Genomic DNA, 10,834 nt, shown 5'->3' on the forward strand with positions numbered 1-10,834 from the left:
AAATTAAGAACACAACAAGGTATCACATCCCCTGGATGGCTACATGAAAACAAAGATAAAACTAAGTCTTGGTAAGGATGGAGGGCAATGGAAGCTTGCATACTTGCCTAAAACTTGCATAGAATAGAACTGTAAATTGGTACAATAATTGGAAAACCTATTTAGCACTATCTACTAAACCTAAACATACCCACATTATAACCCAGCCAATATACTCCTAAGTACATGCTCAGCATAAATGTGCCTTAATAAATATGGAGACAATGCTAATACTACTATTATTTCTAATAGCCAAAACTAGAAACAAATAATGTCCATAAACAGTAGAATAAACAAACAATGTGCTGATACACACAACGGAATACCACACAGCAATGAAAATAAATGAACCACAGCTATATGCAACAACAGAGGTAGATTTCTCAACTATATTACTGAATTACAGGAGCCAGACTGTGTTAGTTCACCAATGCTGCTACAACAGAATACCAGACACTGGGTAATTTATCAGAAGAGAAATTTATTTCTTACAGTTCTGGAGGCAGGGAAGTCCAAGACCAAGGTATCAACAGATTTGGCGTCTGGTGAGGGCTGCTCTCTGCTCCTAAGATTCACCTCCTTGCTATGTCTTCACATGGCAGAAGGGCCAAATGCGTAGCTAGTCCCCTTGATTAGTGCCTTATAAAGGGCACTAATCACCCCCTACAGGCCCCACATCTTATTACTGCCACAATGGGCATTAACTTCCAACATGAATTTTGGAAGGGATACAAACATTAAAACCATAGCACAGACACACACAAAAGTAAACAGACTATATGATCCCATATGTACAATGAGCAAACACAGGACAACATAAAGAATAGTTTGAAGAGTTACCTCTGGAGAAGCAGGAAGAGGATCTCGGAAGTATTTCCAAGGTCCTGGCCCTGTTTCTTGACTCGGGTGTTTGTTTCATGATAATTTCTTGATTTCTTCATTTATGCTTTTTGTGCTTTTTAATATATCTCTTCTATTCATAATTTTTAAAATATTTCAAAAAGTATTTAAATATTAACACATGGGTACATGATTATAGTAAAATTGTGAGAGTAATAATGATCAAAGTGATGTTAGAAAGAATTAACCTTCACAAGATACAGATTCTGTTCTGTACACTTTACATAAATTGTGTCACTTAATTGTCACAACAATCCTATGAGATACATAATACTATTAGTCCCATTTTATAGATGGGAACACTAAGGCTTGGAGAAGTTATTTGACTAAGGACACTCAAGTCATCAGCAGAAAGCCAAGATTCAAACCCAGGCAATCAAGCACTGAAGTCTGTGCTCTTGGCCATCACGCCATGTTGCCCTCACATAAAGGACAAGGACATTAACTGGCATAGAAGAGGTCACACTCACTCTGTGATGACTCTTGTTGTTACAAACAGTACTCTTTCCTTTCGATTCACTACGTTCTGCTCAAGAACCTGCTTGTCATTCATCACTCCTCTCTCAATTTGTTTTTTGCTTTGGTTTCGACACTCCTTCCTTCCCCTCAAATGTTGTGTCCCAATTTCAAGAAGGCTAATAAAGCACTGTCTATGTGGGGTCTAGAGGAAATCAAAGGCACAATAACACAGCATTCTGAAGCATAAAATAGCCAGGCTGATATCCATGAGCTATTAACCACAAGCTCACAAGGTGGGGTTTGGCTTCACCTGACAATGACTGTCACAGGGAGACCACCAGAAGGTTCTGGCTTAGGAGTAGGGTGCTGGCATGGACTCTGGCTCCTCTGGATCCTGCAGGAATCTGCTGCTAAAGGTGGCAGGATCACAGGGAGAGCCTGCTTTAAACGATGGGCATCTTTCACTCCTAGAAGAAAGCTGGAGATGGATGATGCAAGTGCATTTAGCATGAAGCAGGAAAAAATGGTTCACAAATGTTAGGAAAAGTAAGAAGATGCAGCTGGCATCCCAGGCCTTGAGGATGTTACCTGAAATAAACTCAAGCCTGCACCTGTACAGGGAAGCATTGCCCTTTGAGACTGTGAGGTCGTCCACCAGGGAGAGGAACCCCTCCCCTGAGGTCATCCACCAGGGAGAGGAACCCCTCCCCTGAGGTCATCTACCAGGGAGAGGAACCCCTCCCCTGAGGTCATCTACCAGGGAGAGGAACCCCTCCCCTGAGCTCCTCTACAGCCTGTTGGAAAGCCAGTTGGTTTGTCATCAGAAGACCGCTATTATGGCTCTGAATAACTGTACAATTCTTTTGGTGCTAAATTTATTTGTAATCATTGCAGTGGCCTGTTTAATTATAACTAATGGGCGTATTCATACTAAGTGGTATGCCGTTGGAAATCCCCTTCCCCCAGCTGAGAATATCCACAAAGATGCAACAAAGATGCTGGGCCAGGAAGCAACTATATTTAAAGAGACCAGGCTTTTGCACTTGAGCCCCCACCTTGGATGGAGAAATTTCACCAAAGAAATTTCCCCACTGGACACCTATGTGGACAGCTCCTGTACCTTCAGGCTGTGGGGACAGGGTGTCCTATTTGTGAGCTGCCATCTCTGAAAGCTTGATGACAGGGGCAGAGCCCCCCTCTGCAGGCCTCCTGCAGAGGATGTGATTTACCATGCACATTATTAATGAGCTTCATCCTAAAGTTATTCTGGCTGCATGTGGAGCTTAGAGGACTTGGGAGCACAACTTGGCAGGCAAGATAGGCTTTAAAATGCAGAACTTCTCTAGCTTGTTTTAAAAAAAAGATCACAATATCAAAGAGAAAATCAGAGTGGGGGGCAGTAGCAAACAAGGTTGGAAAGAGTAAATGAAGCAAAAAACTAAATATATAAATACACATACTATATGGATATCTATATCTACACACACACACACACACACACAGAGTTCCATTTCTGTTCTGCTCTGTTCCTTCCAGCCTCGGGGCCACTCTCTTGCCAGGACCTCCCATTCTTCTCTATCTGGTCAAAAACTGCAGGTCCTTCCAGGCTACCTGAGTCATCTACAAAATTCTCCCTTGAATTTCCCAGATCTCAGCACTTTTCCTCTTAGACATTCCTTCCTAGTAGCCATTTGGCACTTCATTCATTTAATTATTCATCAAAACAGATATGGATGCCTTGCTGTGCAAGTAATTGTGGCAGACACTAATCCCTGGGTCTTAGATAAGTCAGCTTTCCCTGTGGGTATCTTGTCTTTTTCAAGCAGCTGAGTTCCCAAAAGTAGGAAGCACCACGGGTTTATAGTCATGCTGCTCAAGGCCTGGCACAATGCTTGGCACACATCGGACCTTCAGTAATACCTGCAGGATGACCACAGTGGACTCAGCGTGATGGACAGTGGCCTTGCTTGCCCTTCCACACTGACCCCTGACCGGATGTTGCCGACAGCATCACTGTCCATCTTCCCAGAGGGCAGCTGGAGGCAGAGGACTGGTCCCTCAAGAGGAAGGTTCTCAGATGTTAATTCAGCTTTGCTTGTCTAAGGATCAAGCCTCTGACGAATCGAAGCCCCAAACATCATCCTCTCTCTTTAGGTCTCCTGTCTGGGGACTCTGCCTCCAAAGAACCAGGCCAGAGACACTGACAGTGATAGAGGTGAGGAGGACAGCCGCTGATAGCTAACAACAGGCTGGCTGCTTCCAAAGATAAACGGACATTCATTCAGTGAACACGTGAGAGCTATAAATGAGCTTGATGAATGGGGACTTCACGAGATGATGGGAGGGGCAGAGATTCAGACCTGGGCCCTGCCCTGTCCTCTACAAGAAAAGATATTAAAGATACGACATTGGAAGAATAACCAATCCTGACATGACATGACATGACATAGCTATCTCAGCCTAAATCCAGGGAAGCTCTGAGAGAAGGCACCACCCCATTCCCCGATGGTCACAAAGGAGTCTGGTCACACGAAGGACTGATGCAAAGTATCCAGCCTAAATTTTTCACCATCCCAAGGGCCGGGCCAGGCTGTGAGATTCTGAAAGATGAAAAATATTATTTCCTCCAAGCTCTCTGCTACACCCAGATTTCTATTGTAGATCACTTCTGCACTTCAGAAGGAATGGAAACTTCACAGCCAGCCATACTGTTCCTATCACAAGAGGTGACAAAACAGCAGTTTGCTGGCCAAGGTAGAAAGAACTGGGGGCCCTTGGACCTTGGGCTTCATTCCTTCCTAGATCACTTCAGGGAACTGTGAGGGAAATTTTCGTCCACTGGCAGACATCCTACTCCAAATCCCGAGAGGAGTTACTTTCTCCAAAAGAAAACTTCAGCAAACACATCGCCGTATCAGAAAGTGCATCAAAATCGGAGATGACCCAGGGTACCTCTGTTTTGAGAGAATCTCCTAGTTACATCTGACAAACATCAACAACTCTGAACTTCTCTCTGCATAAGGCTAAAGTCTAGATTCCTGAATCCAGCCATAACCACTAATCTCCCTTTCCTTTTATGAAAATCTTGATGTGTGCCCAGGACTATGCTTTGTGATAGGAGGGGTCCTCTACCCACTCTGGCCCCGAATGGAGAGACAGCACAACAGCTCATCTCAGAGTGTGCATGGATCTGTCAACTTGTCCTCTTCTTTTCTGGGAAGGTTGCAGTCAGGGTTAAATAACAAATGATTACAAAATGCCTTTCTCTTTGAGATGAGAATTAATATTAATGCAATTATATGCTGATGGCTTCAGTGCTCTGCTGAAATGGATCAACATTTAAACTGTCATTTAACAAAAATAAAACTATCCTGCAATGACTATAACAGTATGTCAAAAGGCAAAAATGCACAAAGGACTCTACTGGGTGCCATTTTTTGCAAGACTATTCTAAGAATTAGAGTAGAGGAGGAAAAAAATGCAACTCTCCCAGTTGAAAATGTTTATTCCCATAAAAGGTAAAACTTGGTTTATTTTTGTGAAATACTACAAATATGTTCTTAAAGTCACTGAATTCCTCAGCTACCTTACCCCAAATCATTGCTTTATGGAGCTTTTAAGTCCATAAAAATACCACACTGTAGCTAAAATAGGGCCATTCACCAAGCAGCAGAATTGTAAACAGGATGGCAGAGAAAGAAAGGACTCTTTCAGAACAGTGGAAAGCCACTGTCCATTTTTACAATGCAGATGGTGTGGTCTGGGGACAACTGAACTGCACAAGACCCCCCACTCACAAACATCTGTGTTCCCACTCTCCAAGCTCCACATTGAGAATCGTCCCTTTGAATCTCCATCAGTTCATTTTCAAAACAAATGGACCACTCAACCCTTAGACCTGTAGTCCTAGAAGGGACCCGGGTTGTCATCCAACTTAATCTGTCCAATGCACAGCTGCAAAAATGCAGATCTGGAGACTCAGCTAGGGTCACACAACCAGTCATTAATAGCATTGGGATCCATTCCAAGGCCTCTGGATGCCAAGCCCGGTAACTTGTCCATTATCCAATACTATGGGTTGAATTGTATCCCCTCTAGAAAAAGATATGTTGGAATACTAACTCCTAGTACCACAGAATGTGCCTTTATTTGGAAATGGGGTTTTTACAGAGGTAATCGGGTTAAAATGAGATCATTAGAGTGGGCCCTAATCCAGTATGACTGCTGTACTTTTAAGAAAGGAAATTCTGGATACAGAAAGAGACACAGAGGGAAAATGTGAGGAGCCAGGGAGAAAACAGCCATCTACAAGCCAAGAAGGAAGGCCTTGAACCAGTCCTTCTTTTACAGCCTCAGGAGGAACCAATCCTGCCAAGATAATAAATTTCTTTTGTTTAAGGCTCCCAGCTGCAGTACTCTGTTAGGGCAGCCCAAGCAAACTTATACACAAATATCAACCGTCCTGAGTACAATATGTGTCTGTATAAATGTCTACATAGACATGTTGGCTTTATTCCACAGTTCAGATATCTATCAACCTTGACTTCCTTAAAAATGAAAGAACAAAATTTTTCTAGAAGTATATTTTATAAAGCCTAGCCTTTAAAAGACACAACCTTGGTCCAAACCAAGGATAAACCAACAGTCCTATGAAGTAGAGACTATTATTAACTCCATTTTTGAGATAAAGACACTTAGACACAAAGAGGTGGCAAATCTGCCAAAGAAAAACCAATTAGTAAGGGGCACAGCTGACTGCAAACCTAACTGTGTGTGGTTCCAGAGTAGGAGTTCCTAAGCAGTACACTACACAAGAGGTCATGAACTACCCATCGCTAGCAGTATTCAAGCAGAAGTTGGAGGCCCACTGTGAGAGATACGTTCTAAAGAATTTCTTCCTTGAAGAATAGGGAAAAGAGTGACTTTTTTTTTTTTTTTTTTTTTTGAGATGGATTTTTGCTTTTGTTGCCCGGGCTGGCATGCAACGGTACAATCTCGGCTCACTGCAACCTCCACCTCCTGGGTTCAAGTGATTCTCCTACCTCAGCCTCCCGAGTAGCTGGGACTAAAGGCACCCACCACTACACTCAGCTAATTTTTGCATTTTTAATAGAGACAGTGTTTCACCATGTTGGCCAGGCTGGTCTCAAACTCCTGACCTCAGGTGATCCACACACCTCAGCCTCCCAAAATGCTGGGATTACAGGCATGAGCCACCGTGCCCAGGCTTTAGTGACTTTTAAGACCCTTCCAGCCTTGAGCTTCCCTGAGTTTGTGATCCTATAATTACTGCTGGTTTGAGTAGTCAAGGGAAATTTCAAAGAGGAAACAAGACAGGAATGAAAGTCAGAATTGGTGTGGACAAAAAGGAAATTAACAATGGGGGGTGGCAGATTTCAGTAGACAGGAGGAATAGCGAGGAAAATATTAATAGTTTTGAGTTCTCCAACTTTCCTAGTTATAAGATGCCAATAGCTTCAGACCCTCCCAGATTTATGCTGAGTGTGGAGTCATATGAGCCTCACAGTTGAGCCTCCATCCTTTGTGCAGCCTGATCATGTTGTGCTGAATGCTTTCAACTTTCGAAAGTCACATGTTATTATGGATGAATGCAGGGGCCAGTGCTCTGAGCTCTGAATTTAGCATTTTTCGCAGCCCTAAGTTAAACACAGGCACACACATAATGTCTCTACCATGCTATGAGTTAAATTCTGCTAGCATCTGAGAGCCCACGTATCTTATATTATCCTTAATGTGAGCTACTAGCACATGCCGTGGAAAGAAAGTAGGTTTCAGAGCCCTCAGTTCCCAGAGCAGCTCCCAAATTTATGCAGAGTCAGAATCATAGTTATTGGAAGGACGGCTTTCTGTCTCTGCCATAGTTCAGGCAGCAGACGTGTGTTTCTGATGAGGTAGCTGCATAACATGAAACTTGCTCATTTTCAAGCTAAGTTTTTATTTTCTCTGGTTTCAACAAGTTGCTGTGCAGAATATCTACTCAGCATGTGGCATTTTCTTAGCATGCTTTAGAATAAGAAAGGTAGACTCCCAAACACCCCAAAAGGGTGTCTAGGTCAGTGGGATCGAAGAGCTACTCAGAAGCCTGGTGCCAGATCCCTAGAGGGGTTCTGTGAGGTGGCTGCTTAGGGGACAGGAGGGGGTTCCATTCTGGCTGCTTGGCAGTGGGTGGGAGAGCAGGGGTTAGAGGAAAGGCTCAGCTTCCACATGCAATGGGGAAGAACAGGTGCTCACCAGGGTCTGGGGATAGGAGCCTTGGAAGGGAGGCTCAGGCCTCACAGGCATCCCCGAAAGAGCCCTCTCCCACTTTCTAAAAAATGCTTTAAGCAAACCTTAAATTCATCACCCTTCATCAGTTTCTGAGACACATTTGCTCATTTCTGCCAAGGAAAATAGGAATTGCTAAAAGAGAAAGCAAACAAAAGCTGTATGATGAAATCTTGCATTTTTATGGAAGCACTGTTGATGAGTGGTGTCTTCAAGTGCTCTCTGTACCTCTTTCCAAGGTGCCAGTAATGCCCGGCTCTCCCATTACACAGGGCTCCCTCTGAGGAGCTGATGGGACCCGTCCCCCACTGGCAGCCAGGAAGGTCAGAGCTCTTCTTTAGTGCTTACTTGGAAAAGCCCTCTTCATCCAAGGTTTGCTATATTTTGTACACCCACCACCACCACAACCACCACCACCTACCAAATGACATTTGATCATTAATTGCTTTGTTAATGATTCCATTGTTACCACATATCTTATGGTAACCTGACTCCAAGCCTCTTTGGAAGTCTGTTATAAATAATAAACACCATCAAAAATTGCTTAAGATAAAAGAGGAGGAGGGAAGCAAACTTGGGCGAAGAACCTTCCCAGTGACTATATGAAGAAGCTTGGAGCCAGAAGAGAATGTCGAGTTCAGTGGCTCATTTTTCAGATGGGAAAGCGGATGTCCAGAAAGACAATGAAACTTGCCCAAGGTCACATAGCTCGTCTGTGGACAAATGAACTGACATGGAGGGCACCTGATACCAACACCATGCTCTTTGCTCACAGCCACACAACCACTGCATTAGGATCCATTCTGATCCATGGGGCTCCAGCCACCTCCACAGATTCGGTGACAGCCCCACTACCTGTACCCAAAATAAAGGAGAAAGAGGACTCCTTTTCTCCCTTTTATTCTATCTGCTTTTTCTGAAGCCCTTACACAGATTGCAATGGGTTTACTTTCTGTTGAAGATTCACATTGAGGAAAGAGGATAGCATCATCAGACATTGCTGGAGATGTACTTGCCACAAACAAGGCATGACCACAGCATTTTCCACGAAACCATGCAGGATGTAATTAAGCATCCACAAGACCTCCCAATGCCCTGCAGTGATGTGCAAAATACACTGTTTGTCCCCAAAGTCCCACATATCTTGTGTCAAATTTCCCTTCCTCCCAGTCTGCCAACAACACTTTAGGGAAAGCACAGATTTCTCTTGAGAATTTGTTGCTCTGCTTGTTCTCAACTTGAAGTGACAACTCCTTGAGTGAAGAGCCTGAGGCTGCCATGAAAACAAGGAGACAGAGACAGTGTGCACCTAAGGACAAGGAGCAGGGATGGTGAACTCTCAGTGAACCTCAGCATGTCCCTGCCCGGTGCCCTTCGAGCCTCCCCACCCCACACCCTCACAGGGTCAAGTTCAAACACCCTACTTTACCCACAAGGTCATTCCTGGCCTGCCCCTGCCTAGCCTGCAGCCACAGCTGGTTGCCCCCTGCCCTTCACCTTGCATTCCAAAGACCATGAACTGCTTGGAGCTACCCAAACACACCAAGCCTGCTCTGCCTCTGAACCTCTGCCCCTGTGGCCTCTGCTGCCTGCCTGCCACAGTCCTGATTTCTCCCTTCTCCCCACACTGGGGACTCGTGAGACCACTTCCCCTTGTCCATGTGGCTTCATATTTTTCTTCTGGCAGTATAATATTATTCCAACTACAAGTATTAAAAAGATCTGTTTCATTCTAGAACTCTTCAACTTTCCTTCAAAGTTCAGGGGTCCCAGAAAGTGTTCAAAGTGGTGACACTTCCTTGTAGGTCCCAAACTCCAGGGTTGCCTCCTGGCCTCAGCACCCCATCCTCTGTGGTCTCAAGGGAGGTCCCAGGTGGGAAGAGATTAAAAGTCCTACTTCAGCATCAGGGGATTCCACTTCTGGTCCTCTTTTCCCACAGCCGCAAAGGTCAAGAAAACACCTTTATTTCTTGGTTTCTGGGAAAATATTTCAGGACCATCAGTGTACACTTCTGTCTTCTACACCCCAGGATGTTTGGAGACTCCTAAAGTCCCAAGGGTCAGCTGGTCCTGGCAAAACTGAGGCATGGATAAAGGGCAGAACTCCAGAGATCTGATTGTTTCTCGAAGCGTTGCCGATGAGTAAACACAAGTGGGCAGGGTAAGATCCAAACGTTTCCATGGACTGAGTCAAAATCTAAGAACTGCACTTTGTTGATAGGACCTCAAACTGAATCATCGGAGACAAATTTATTTTAAAAATTCTTTGGAGTAACTCTTTATACAATTATAGAATCATAAGCTGCTGCTAGGACTTGTGCAAAATCTTTAATCCACCCACCTTTTTCAGATTGGCTGGCCAAGGCCAAGCAAGGAAAATTAACTAAATCAAGTTTCCTCACTAGAGCCAGATTATCTGTCCCCCAGCCCCACCCACCACCTCCTCATGCAGGAATCTGGCCTCCGTTCACACGCCTCTATGTTACACACAGGGAAGGAATCTCTGCTCTTGCCACAAGGTCTGGAAACAGCTGCACATCTCCCAACTGGGGATGCTACAGTGAACACGACTAGAAAGACTGCCTGACAACAGCGAGAGCAAAATCTTATCTTCTCCCTAGTCTCCCAAAGTGACTAAATGACTACACAAGGGTGTCAGCTCGTCTGAAGGCTCTTGTCCCCCTTCCCTCTTCATCCTCCCACCCATCACCTTAAGCAAGACAAAATGAGGGGGATCTAGGGACACACCTTCCAGGCAGATTTTTCTGCCTAGTAGAACCTCTCTTGTAACCAGGATCTTCTGCAGGATTAAAAGTCCACTAGGGACAGCAACCAGAGACTTTCAGAGTTCAGCACAACTTCCAAATTGACTTTGCTACTCAGCCTTGCATTCTTGAGCCTCAGTATGTCTTCCCAAAGACCCAGAAATTTTTTGGTTTTTTTTTTTTTTTTTTTTTTTTGGAACAGAGTCTTAATGTGTCACCCAGGCTGGAGTGCAGTGGCACAATCCCGGCTCACTGCAACCTCCACCTCCTGGGTTCAAGCAATTCTCCTGCCTCAGCCTCACAAGTAGCTGGGATTACAGTCACTCACCACCATGTCTGGCTAATTTTTGTATTTTTAGTAGAGACAGGGTTTCACCATGTTGGCC

The sequence above is a fragment of the Trachypithecus francoisi genome, unplaced genomic scaffold, assembly GCF_009764315.1.
Source record: "Trachypithecus francoisi isolate TF-2019V2 unplaced genomic scaffold, Tfra_2.0 Lachesis_group17, whole genome shotgun sequence".
NCBI classification, from domain to species: Eukaryota; Metazoa; Chordata; class Mammalia; order Primates; family Cercopithecidae; genus Trachypithecus; species Trachypithecus francoisi.